Here is a 13,572-nt window from a genome sequence, read left to right on the forward strand (position 1 = left end):
TTCCACAAGTACATTTATTTGCCAACTGTGCTGAATCCATTCAATGTCTCAGCTACTGTGCTAGCTCCAAAAAAAGTCACATGGAACCTCATCTGAAATCGTGAATAAGTTAGAGGCAGAAATAACTGCAACATAAGGAAATGTGTGATTAGTAAAATAGAAATAAGATTGCACTCTAGATGTTCAAAGAGGAAGAGTTTACTTCCAGATAGAAGAGGCAATATCGGATGGACCCTTAAGAGAATGGATTGGATTTTGTTACGCATTTGTGAAGACAATCCAGGTAGAAGAACTAGTACATACAAAAGCACAGAGATGGTGCACAATAAAGTACATTAGAGGAATATGGGCATTTTGGTGTAAGTGGAAACATTACGGAGCCATTTGGGGGTAAACCCAGAAAAATGGGGTAGGAGTAGGTCAGGAGGGCTTTTCCTGTCTAGGAAGCTAATGGTGCATGAGAACTGATTAATTAAACTTCAAATTAAGTTTATGTCTGACAATGATGGCATCAACCTTGCAGGTGTACATAAGTCTATCCTACCAAGTTTTGCTGAACACTACTGTTTTATTCCCATGGGGGGAAAAAACGTTATAAAAAATCCTGGGCCCTCCTAAAACAGAGGAAATCCCACCATCTTTGGGTTCTTCTGATAAGCTGATGCCCATCTAAAGGTGTCCTATCAGGACATATCATACTAGGTTGCAATTACTTGGTTACAAGTCCATCTTCCTCACTAGACTATGAGTTCCTCAAATTCAGAGACTGTGTCTTATAATCCTTTTCTACTCCTGCATTTGGCAAGATGCCTAGTACATGGTGAATGTTTAGTAAATATTTGTTAAATGACTAAACAGAGATTGCTGCTATATGTGTTTGCCCCCATCTAAACAATCCCCTTCGATCTGCTCATAAGTGAAAGGTGTTAAATAAGAAATTGGAATGAAAAGGCTCTCATCTAGCTCTAGCTGTGAACAATAGCTAATTGTTTTACTTTCCAGTACATTCTGTTTCCCATACCTATGATGCTTTGCCTTCCGGTCTGGTTTCATCATCCTTCAGTGTCCTCCTGGTGCCTGGTTGCCGAGTTACATGGTACCATTGTTTTCCTACACTTGGCACTGGGAAGTCACCTCTATGGAGATGAAGATGAGGGACTCCATGTGTGTTTAGCTAGATCAAGGACAGCCTTAGTGTGAGTATAACATCCATTTCCTGTACAAAATGGCCCCCTGACGTTCAGTTCAAGATTCAACTTTGGAAGGCCATAAGCTTGAAAGGTAATACGGAACAGAGGCAATCTGATATCACCCTACTGCCTCAGGAATTCCTCTGCTGTGTAATGCTAAAAAGTCATTTTAATGTGTCCTCCTGCTATTCTGTCTTGCTTGTGGCGTCTTTGTTAATTTATTTTTTCTGAGAGAGCATTTGATGGTGCTTTTACCTTAGGGCTCACTTCAGGTGTGGAAGTAGGGAGAAAATTCCTCTGCTGGAAGACTTTGTTATTTGGTTTTTGAATGGAAGGCTCTGTGACATAAAGAGTGTTAACTGTCTATTTTGATAAAAACTGCCTGCAACACAGACTGGTAGGTAGGAAGTTTTCAGATGGTGTCATGATGTGAGACACTTACTGTGACATCCGAGGACCCAGTGGTGTTCCCACCACTGCATACTGGGCCTCACGCCATTTACAAGGAACAATTTTAAATCACTTTGATTTTAAAGCAATTTGAAATCAGGGTGAACATCAGAACACAGTTTTAGCATTTTAAAAAATGTGTATGGTGTAGCCCCTGAGTTAGGCAGTCAAGGGAAGAAAAGACACATCTTTGGAAAGATAATGAAGCAGACTTGGAATGAAGAGGGACGTCTCAGGCTCCCTGGATCTGGAGCCTAGCAAGGTGCTTAGTTTTCAGGGTTCAGCATCCTCATCTTTAAAACAAGACAATAAAAATGACTACCTTATGGGCAGTTCAACAAAACAGCACTCAACAAATTACTTGATGCTAAGCACATATTAATTACTCAAATTATTATCACACTTAGCTTTGGTTGTGGAGTCTGGCATCTTGAGTGATTTGAATCCAGTTTGCTCCACCTCTACTGATCATATAGCCTTGGGCATAACTTCTCTTTGCCTCAGTTTCCACTTCTATCACATTGGATAGAACGTTCTTTTAGGACTGGGGTGAGTATGAAATGAGTGGATGTCTATGTAAAGTATTTGGCAGAGTGCCTGGTATGTAGCAAGCACTCAATAAATGTAAACGACTATTGTTACTATTACTGTTACTGCTAAGATCATTCAAAAGGCAGGATCAATATTCCCGGAGAAAAGGAAAATGACCTGTTGTAGGCATTTTGAAGATTCTTCTGAGGACCAAGAAGCAAAGAGCTGACAATTAGATGATACCAAAGGTACAAAACTTCAAAAAATGTTATATTCCTTAAAAAAAAACCCATTATTTTGAAACAATTTTATATTTGCAGAAGATTTGCAAAGATAGTATAGAGTTGCCCTATATATCTTTCACCCAGCTTCCCCTAACATTAGCATTTACATAACCATGATACAGTGATCTAAAGAAATTAACACTGGTACAATACCATTAACTACATTACAGACTTTATTCTGATTTCACCAGTTTTCCACTAATGTCCTTTTTTCCATTCCAAGGTCCAATCCAGAATCCACATTGTACTAGATTCTCTGTCTCCTTCATCTCCTCTAATCTAACCGACATCCCCTCAGTTTATCATTGTCTTTCATGACCTTGACCTTTTGAAAAATAAAGGTCAGATAATTTGTAGATTGTCCCTAGATTTGGGTCTGTCTGGTGTTTGCTCATGATTGACGGGGATGATGAAATTTGGGGAAGAATACCACAGAGGTGGGGTGCGTCCTCAGCTCATCAAATCAGAAGGCACCTGATATCAATATGCTTTGTTACTGGTGATGTAGTAGCTAGGGCCAGCCCTCACCCAAGGGGAGAAGACATAATCTCTGCCTTGTGGAGGGCAATGTATCAAAGAATTCATGAACATATAAATAAAACCAGCACAGTAATTAATACATATTTTGAGGAGAAATCATTTGTGGTGATGCTAATGTTTCTTCTTAAACTTTTACCCACTAATTTTTAGCATTCATCATTATAGCTTGCCTGCAGCAACTTTCGCTATAATGTTCTAGTGATAATTTTCTATGTCCCTCATTCTGTCTATATTTATTCATTGGAATTTCTCTGAAAGGAAGAAGTGACCTATCTTATTTATTTACACAAGCATGGATTCATCAGTGTGTATTTTATCTTTTGGGCTATAATCCAATACTATATTATTTTTTTGCTCAAATTATTATAGCTTTGGTCATTGGGAAATTTTTTAAGTTGCTGTTCCTTTTGACTTTCCTTTTCTCATTTTCTTACTTTTTGAAACAAGATGCTCTGGTCTCATCTTATACTTTTCCCTGCCCTCAACCTTTTCTTCAAGGAGACCTGATTCCTTCTATTGGAGAATGCTTTTTAGAAACCAAGTTCTGGGTGTTAAATAAGGTGTCACTGCTAAGAGGCCTTCTCAGGGAATATATGTATGTATACTAACCAATGAATACACATACATACATATATGCATCCAAATTTATTTTCATATCTAACTATATATATCTAACTGTATATATATTAAAATAAACATGAGTTCATACCGATGTCCCTGAATCTCACCTAAAACCACAGGGTTCATTCTAACCTTCCCACTGATTATTTGTAAACTTCTTTCTGGCAATGAGAAATCTGGCATTTGTTTTCTACAATATATGTATTTATTTGTTCAATCCTAGTTTCAAAATTGCTAATCCATACCCCTGTGAGAAACAAATTTATCAACTAGAGTAAAGAGTTCATGTACAGTTTGGGTCTTCAGGTTTACCCCATCTAGTTAAAATATTGTTTTCCAAAGTTACACAGGTCAACTCCTTTCTTTTCTTGTCACTTTTAGTAATTATATCATGTATTTATTTATCACAGTCTGTATTCCTTCTTGACTTCCACTGACATCCTGGTTATTTTATTCAATTCGCATAAGTAAAACTTGTTCTTCATGATGTCCATTTCTATGAATTTTGACGAATGCATAGAATCATACATCTACCATCATGATACCTTTCAGAAAATCACACCCCCCGGCAAACTCCCTCCCGCTGCTCTTTTGAGTCAACCCCTCCCCCACTCACCCACCACCAGTCTGCTTTCCATTTCCATAATTTTTCCTTTTCCAGAATGTCATATAGGTAGAATCACACAACATATAGACTATTATTATCTGGCTTCTTTCATTTAAGAAAATGCATTTAAAATTCATTCATGCTGTTCATTCATGAATCAATAGTTGGTTCCTTTTTACTGCTAAGTAGTATTCCACCTTATAGATACACACAGCTTGTTTACCCATTCTCCTGTTGAAGGACATCTGGGTTGTTTCCAGTTCTTAGCAACTATGTATCAAGTTTTTATAAATGTTCACATACATGTTTTTGTGTGATCATAAGTTTTCAGTTCACTTGACTAAACACCTAAAAGTAGGATTGGTAAATCATTCGGCAAGTGCATGTTTAACTTTATAATTAACTGCCAAACTGCTTTCCAAAGTGGCTGCACCATTTTGCACTCCACTAGAACTAGAGGGCCGGTTGCACTGCATCCTTATCAGCATTTGAAATTGTTGTTTTGTTTTATTTATTCTAATGTAATGGTATCCCATTGTGATCTTAATGTGCATTTCCCTAAAAACGAACTTCAATGTTTAACGTATTATCATATGCTTATTTGCCCTCTATGTATGCCCTTTGGTAAAGTGCTAGTTCAGATTTGGCCCATTTTATAAGTGGGTTGTTTGTTTTTATATTTTTGAGTTTTAAGATTTCTTTATATATTCTGGTTGTAAGTGTCTTGTAAGATATGTATTTTGCAAATGTTTTACCCCATTCTCTGGCCTTTCTTTCCATTCTCTGCTACCAAATGCAGTAAGTTCACGTGCCTGACACACACTGAGGTCAAACAAACTGAAACATTGGAGTTTGGAGCCGAGAAAGGTGTATTGCAGAGCCAAGCAAGGAGAATGGGTGCCTTGTGCTCAAAAGCCCTAAACACCCCAATAGTTTTCAGGGAGAAGTTTTTATAGACAAAATTTGGGGTGAGGGCTGCAAGGTATGTGACTTTCTTCTGATTGGAGGGTGGTAAGGTGACAGGACTGTGTTCCAGGGATCTTGTGCTCAGCCTGAAGTTACCATCCTCCACCTGGATGGGGACCTTGGTTCTGCAGAACTCAGAGATAGTGTTATGTGCATCCCTTGAGGAGGAAACAGGACCTGCCCCAAGGCTGCACTATTGTCTCTTGGCTGCTCCTCCTGTGTTTCTGCATTCCCTCACTTCTCTGATTAGTAGGAGTTCGAATCTGCTCTTTGGTGTTCAGCAAGGTCTAGGATGCTGAAGCTTTTATCCTGCAAATAAGAAACCAGGGACTCTTTGTACCTGCGAGGACCCGTGTCCTGCTCAGTTTATTATCAGCATCTTTCACAGAGTAAAATTTATAATTTTGATAAAGTTCAATTTATCAAATTTTTTTTCTTTTTCAGATTGTGCTTTTGCTTTCATCACTAAAAAACTCTCTGCCAAACCCAAGGTCACGCCCATTTTCTTCTAGCAGTTTCATAGTTTAATATCTTACGTTTAAGTCAATGATTCATTTTTGAGTTATTTTCATATAATGTTGGAGCCATGTCAAGCTTCCTTTTACTTTATTTTATTTTTGCTTGCGGACGTCAAGTTAGTTCCTCACCATTTGTTGAAAAGACCATCTTCTCTCCATTAAATTGCCTTTGCATATTTGTGCAAAAATGTGTTGACGATATTTATGTGAGTCTATCTCTGAGCTTCCTATTTAGTTTCCTGGTCTGCTGTGTGTCTTTTTGCCAATAGCACAGTGTCTATGTTATATCTGAGTCTGGTTCTGATGACTGACTTCTCTCTTTGGAGTGACTTTACTTTCCTTTGTATGTGTCTCATAATTCTGTTGAAAGTTGTTCATCTAGTGTAATATAGTAAATACTGAGGTAAATATTCTTTGAGCCTGTGTTAGGGGATCCACTGACCAAAACTACCCTCCCTGGCCAGGGACCATAGTAACAACTTGCTTGAGTTTTCTTACAATTGCTTGAGGTCCTGGTAAGGAATGTGGAACTAACAAGTTACCATCAACCAGAAGAATTTGGGAAAGGCCAAAAGGAGAGAGGAGACACCAGTTCCTATGTCCTTCCAACCTCCCAGAATCCTTTTTGCTGGAATCCATCTTGACTGAGCGATGTGCATGCCACCAGGAAGGACCCTGAGTCAGAATGATTGGCCAGAGACAACCGGGAAACTAACCCCATCACCGTAAAACCCGAGACTGTGAGCCACGTGGCAGAGCAGTTCTGGGTTCCCTTACCCTCCTGCTCTCCGCCTGGGCGCACCTTCCCAATAAAGTCTCTTGCTTTGTCAGCACATGTGTCTCCTCGGACAATTCATTTCCAAGTGTTAGACAAGAGCCCCTTGGGTTCCCCTTCCTGCAACACTTGGAGATGAGCACAGCTTTCCTTCTGTGAGGCCTTTAGTGTCAGATGTTTGTGAGACCTATTCAGGAGTTTTGCTGTTGCTGTGGTTACTCTCATCCCACCTCAGGCTTCATATCTTCTCTTCAGGCTGGGGCTGGCTGCCAGAGGTTATTTTCTCAGTGTCCACTTCCCTCTTGGATCCGGGTCTGCCCTTTGTGATGACCTCAAAGAAAATATGACCCTTGAAGCTCCCCCAGGTTTAGCCTGGTGTTGAAAGGTAGAGGATAGAGGGCATTTCCTGATGCTCTGATTAATCCTCAATTCCAGGCAGGCCCAGTGTCCCTCGGTCTGGCGGGAGATGGGGAGAAGAGAAGATTTACAAAGTCCCCTGCCCCTCCCCCAGCTGGCTGCTGGCCCCAGGGTGCACACATGCCCCTCCCCCAGAGGTAGAGGGGTTTTTCTCTTCTCTTCCCTCAGTTGCCATGAGAGTCCAGCAGTACATTAAGGTACCACTTGTGGCTGCCGTGCCTCAGATTAAGGCTTTTGTTCTTTAGGGAGACGGTTCTGGGGCAAGTTTCTGTCGTGGCTGCTGCTCCCCTCTCCCAGACACTCCTGCAAAGGAAGCTTTGAATGAACAACAGAGAGATGGAAACATTGGGAAGGTTTTCAATATAGGATCTGAGACAAGAGCAAGTGTACATTTCAGAAACACACAGAGACTGGTTTGGAGGGGGGCAGGATGTGAAAGGCCAGATACAAAGCTCTTGAAATAGTACAATATAGCAGGGTAAAAGGAAAATCAATTATCTTTAGAGCTGGTATCAAACTTCCTCTTAGGGAGGGAACTGTCTCTGTTCAGGAAAATCCCTTGGCAAGTCATTTAGTTATGAAAAGATAGACCCTCAGAAAAGAAGAGGAGAACAAAAGCTCTGCTGAATTTCTCGATGGAATCAAATGAAGTAAATTTGAACTTGATTTGCTGAAATTGATGAGAATGGGAAAGAGAGGCAGGAAAGCGGATCAACACAGTGATTACAGAGCACCTTGTAGGGAGCTGAGAAGAGTGATATACCTGGGGGAGAGGATTATCTAAATGACATTTATGTATAAGGATTTCTAAAGTGCTAGTGTAAGGTGATTGGTTTCTGTGATGTAAATGCCCTCTATTGCCCTGAATCTTCAATAAAGTCAGCCAATACACAACAAAGGGAGTGTTCTAGGGAATTGTGATTGTGGTGGGGTATGGGGAGTCTCGGTAGAAGCTGTTTCCATTAATTGCCTAACGGCAGTGGTCAAGAAGGAGAGCCAGAGAAACCCCTAAAGTGAACAGATTCAGGGAAAGTAAGAATTCCACACCTGACACAAGCACAACAATTGAAGCTCCCAAAGGCAGGCACTGAACTTTTCACACATCAAAGATTTGGGCATTTGAGACAGGGTGATCTCAGTGAGCCCTTCAGCTCATAGTCAGAAGTGCATTCCCAAGGCCAGGAGTAGGATAACACTCAAGGATGGAGTATACAACTGGTGCATCTGTTGTATATATTATCTAATTTAAAATAATTATATATATATATATATATATATATATATATATATATACACACACACATATAGTTTAATAAAGGCACAGCAAACTGAGTGTATCAAAATAAGCTGTTTTGGTCTCCAACTTGTACTATCAAGAGAAAGCACCAGTTAGGTCAACGTATTCAAACCACTTGGAATTATTTAAGAATGTCATTGTATATCTGTAAAAGAGAAAATACAGTTGAGGTTACTGTCAGAGAATGTTACTCTGGGAGAAGATAACACATAATTGTGAATTATGTTTAAAGTGGCATCAGTCTACTCCAGAAGGAAAATTGGACATTTTCATAGGATGAAAGTAGAGATGGGAAATGGGAAAATCCAGGTGGACTGGGATTATGGCCATGCTTGGAACCACTGCTCCCAATATGAGTCTTACAAAGACACTTAAGTCCCACTGCACATAACATATCACTTGCAAAAGGCAAATTGGGCGTAAGATGCCAATTATTTTGCACCTGAGACATAAAAGCAAGCATATTACAAACAAGTGTATTTTGGGAGATTCTTTCAAAACAGTTAATCACTAACTTTGGCTCATAGTCTGTTGTATGAACTTCAGTACCAAACAAGAGGCAGTTGGAGTTACTGTCAACAACAGAAGCACTACCTAAGAGAGTCAAAATGAAAACCTCTTGTACATTTATACTGTAGGAATATGTCTTATAAACAAGGGAGAAAATGTCACTAAAAACTCAAGGTATTCTTGGAAATATTCACGTTCACATTGTCTTGGTTTTTTTTGTCTCCAAAATATCTCATGTCCTTTACGGAAACTAACATAGAGAATTATACTTCCCTGAATTCCCTTGAATTCGGTCTGTAATAGGGATACAACACCATTACCAATCCAAGCACATTGGAAAGTGAGCATTTTTTAAATTAATCCTGATAGACCTAATATTCTTTAGTGTCTGTGTTGATTTGGTTCCCTCAGAAGCAGACCCTGACATGAGGATTTGAGTGCAAGAAGAACATTTGGAACATGATCCCAGGAAACTCTGGTAAGGGAATGGGGAAGTGAGACAAAAAGGAGGTAAAAGACAATAAAGTGTGCCTTATCAAGGAGATAATCGCTGTGGACAACAGAGACTCCATGCTCCTGGAGAGCACTGAGAGATAGTGTAGAGCACACCTCAGTATTATCCCAACGGAGGGGCCTGGGAGGTCAGATGTATATCTGCCAACACCTCATATGTCTGCTGAGGGTTGACTCTAGGGATATTAACTGCAATTTTCCCTGTGACTGGGCCACCCATCCTCCAGGGACCAGAAGAGCCCTTTGGAGAGAGTTGAAAGTGCTTGCCTAAGCAGCTTTGGGAGCTTGTAGAGGTAAATACTGAGAGGATGTACGTAGGGCACCCACGGCATCCTTGATGTCACTTGAGCGTCACTCACAAATGAATCGCAGAACTGTGGAATGAAAGGGATGTCCGAATAATAAGGGATCAAGTTCTTTCTACAGGTGGTTCTGCTGCTGTCTACCTGGTATAGGCCTCTATGCTTTTGTAGTAAGCACCTTATATTCTTTTTAGGGATGGAGAAAAGGAAGACTTATAAATGTGCTGCTGGTGTTCCAGCTGAGCCCATATGAAATGCATGCAGTTGTGTCTTAGGAAATGAAGGAAGGAGAATGTGGCATGGTAGTGAATTCTGATACAAAGGGTTGCAGAAATGAGAAGCTGTGGAAACAGAGTCGATATGGTGCAGTCTGCTCCCCACCCTGGCTCCAAGGGCTCATTCCCTGTTTGGCGGTTATATGAGAAACGGTGCCACAGTGAGAAAGGGGGGCTTCTTGGTTTTTCTGGAAAGAGCACAGTGTGGTCCTGAGGCTGTGAGGACCACTGGGAATCCATCACTTTGACAGGCTGGGTGTGGGCTTGCAGATATGAGAGCTGGGGGGCAGCCCCCTCAGGGCAAGCATCGGTAATTCAGGGGGAGGGGACCAAGTACCAGCCTCTGTGGCCAGAGCAAGGCACCCCTTGCACGTGACTTCACAGGTCACATACCACCGAGGGGGCAGCGTTTAACATGTGGGAGTGTAATAGGGAAGAACATTTTGTATTCTATTACAAGTTAATCACTAAAGTGATGTTGCCTATAAGCTTAAATTATACATCATGACCCATCTCTGGGAACCCTGCTTCCTGGGTAATGAGCATTAAGCTAAAATACCTTTGTTAAGCTCACAGGAAACATCCTGACCAGGTCCACCTGTGAATGACTGCAGGGAGGAAGAAATTAACACATGCCCTCCCAGAGGCTGATGGGAACCCAGAAGTGCTTGGCTTTACTCCCTCTCCTTTTAGTATAAAAGGAGGCTAAATTCTAACTCAGGCAAGATGGTTCTTTGGGGGCAGGACCCCACTATCTCCTCGGTCAGCTGGCTTTCTGAATAAAGTCATTATGCTTTGCCCCAACAACTCGTCTCTCGATTGTTGGCCTGTCATGCAAGGAGCAGTACGAGCTTAGACTCGGTAATGGGAGAAATGTTCATGGACACCAGAGATACTGTCAACCGCTCTTGGAAATAAATAGAGAAGCCTCAGAGACGGGATTGGGGTTACACTGGAGCTGGGTAGAGAAATGGGTGGGGTATCACCATGGAGTGAGGAACGACAAGGCTCAGATATTGGTTGTGGATTGTGGTGGGACTCCATGGTGGATCAGAGTTGGAGTGAAGTTCATGGGTGAGAGAATCAGGACACGAGTGAGAAACCCAGTGGGGCTCTGGAATGGATATGGAGCAAGGATTTATTCCTTCAACAGATGTTGATTGAGCTTTTAACACTTGTCAGACATTGTTCCACACGCTGGGGATACATCACAAAAGAGAAAGTTCCTGTTCTTATGGAGCTTACAGTTTCATGCAGCAATAGTACTACATGTGCATGCTACTAGACAACGTTTTCTACTGTTTTAAGACATCTTTTAATTGTTAAACAATAATTATCTTTTAAAGTTATTCTCTTAGGATCAGATGTGGATTTTGCATACTGGAATGTTCAAGGATGAAAAATTTTGTGTTGAAATTTAAGATGCACAATGTCTCCATTAGTCTAAGCTGTTCTTGGTAATTCCATTCCTTGGCATGTGATACAACCCTGGCCAGTGTAACTTAAAGGGGAGTTTGCTAAGGAGCTTCTGGAAAATGTTTTCCTTCTTGACAAAAAGACACTTAAGGAGAAATGTCCTCTTTTCTGTCTCTCTACATGGTTGTGTGAGAACATGGCATCTAGGACCACAGAGACCATCTTGTTTCTATGAGGAAACAAACTGAGGGGAAATGCCAATAAACTGAGGATGGAGAATGGACAGATAGAAAGAACCTGGGTCATTAGGATCATCTCTTGGCCACTGATTAATATATCCTGGAATTGAACCCATTTTTGAACATATAAACTCTTCTCACGGTTTAATTCATTTTAAATGGCATATTCTGTTACTTACAGCCAGAAGCACACTAAGTGATGGACTTAGTGAGTTTACCAAAGAGTTAGTCATCTTTTAAGCATCAGTACCAAATGTTCAAAACTGCCTGGGTTTATATCACTGAAAACAGAAATGTGTTTCTTCACCTAAAGTAAATCTGTTTATATCAAAGTATTCCACAGACTGATTTTACCTGCTTTATTCTCATTCCTCTTGAAATAGAAGGCTTATAGTTTTCTTCACTGAGTTAAAAAAGTATAGATTGGATATACTAAATGTGCCAATTGATATATTTTTAATAATGCAGAAAAATAGTAGTATTCAAGCCTAACTATTATAATACACAGCTATCCAAATTCCTCATGAGGAATTTGTCATTTTTAGTAATTTGTTTAGTACTCAGGACACACCATCCTTTATCATACACTTTTAAGGTGCAGAGAATACCCTTTACATGTGTCTGCCACACCTCTCCTTCAACATGGTTACCCCACTAGCCACTTACTCCACGGGAAAAAAAATATATATATCTGCCAGAGTCACTAAATGTAGGAAGTATCCCAAGGCAGTAAGAAAACTTCCAATTATACCCTGACCTAACTTCTTTTACAGTGTCTTTATATTCCCATAAATCAAAACAGGTGAATGCTTAACACTCTCTTTGAAAAGTTATATTTTTAAAAAAAGGAAAGAATCAGTTTCTCTCACTGTGAGATTTTACCGTTATCTTGTGAAGACCTTTCAAGACTTTTTCAGTATAAACTATGTCAGGAGAAATCTCCAAATATACGATCTGAATTGCAGATGACAAATGGCCTGGGTTTCCCATCATTCCAATGTTGTCAATTTGGTCTTCCTCTTCATTGACTCAGGACAGACAGTGGGACTCCAGACTCAGGTCTGCATTAAGTATCACATCCAGTAAATGAATTTTTTTCCTTTACTAATATCATTGCATCAGGGAAACGTGGGGGAACACTGGCTTGGAAGAACATTCCTGGTAGCTGCAAACAGTTCCATTTCCTTCCTGTAGTCCCAATAAAGATGAAAAAAGAAAGAAAAAAACAATGAAGACAGAAGGAATACAACTTCATCTGTTTTAGAATTCCCCTCCACAGTTTCACACCAACCCACTGCATGATAAAAATTGAACACTTAAAAGAGTGGGACGGTGTGGAGCCAGCAAGCCCTCCACCTCCACCTGCATACTTTTCTCAGAACCACAGAGTTCACAGGTGTCACCCAGGGAGGTGTCTCTGATACTGGGTGCCAGCCCCCAATCCAATTTATTCCCTTCCCTAAAGCTTCCTTCCTCAGATGCGACAATCACACCTCCTCACCTTCCTCCTCCAAGAGCTTCCCTGATTTGTTTTCCCCTGCTTAAATCATCTGAAAGCGTCGTAGTACCTCGCAGAAGAACAGATGCAGTCGGGTGCACCTGGGGACAGCTGCGGTCTGGACTCCGGGCCCCCATCAATTATCACCCCCCTTACACTCGCCCTCCCTTCCGTCACGTTGCCACCTGTGCTTCGTGTATTCCTGAGATTCCTTGGGAAAAAAATGCAGCGAGTGGCATTCAGGAGGCTCTCTGATTCCCGCATAGTGTAGAGTCCATCTCTCTCTTTCAACGTGCTAATTGTAAATGCAGATACAAAGAAATGCCTCCAGAAAGCACAGGCTTCAAGCTCAACCCAGACAAAGGTGTAGAAGCTGCCAGGACTCAAACGCTCTCGGATTTCAGTCTGAGGCACGCCTTGGATATGACTGCAGGCTCACAATTCCCCTTGTCTTGGAGGGCAGAATTGACCCAAGCAGGAGGCCATGACAGTGTCTGAGAGCCGCCCAGCCACGTGAAGTTTTTCAATATATTACAATTATTAAAACACCTGTGCTAAATAACCTGCTCCAGGATGAAGTGTTCTGAATCTCTGAAATTACTCTTTTCTTAACTAGGCGGGCT

At 41.0% G+C, this 13,572-nt stretch overlaps 1 pseudogene; it reads right to left on the reverse strand.

The window, feature by feature from the left end:
- LOC136122619 (actin, cytoplasmic 2-like) overlaps window positions 1-13,213 on the reverse strand; it is a 63,007-nt pseudogene extending 49,794 nt beyond the window's left edge.
- Window positions 13,214-13,572: the final 359 nt, after the last annotated feature.

Source organism: Phocoena phocoena, chromosome 4 (genome assembly GCF_963924675.1).
Source record: "Phocoena phocoena chromosome 4, mPhoPho1.1, whole genome shotgun sequence".
NCBI classification, from domain to species: domain Eukaryota; kingdom Metazoa; phylum Chordata; class Mammalia; order Artiodactyla; family Phocoenidae; genus Phocoena; species Phocoena phocoena.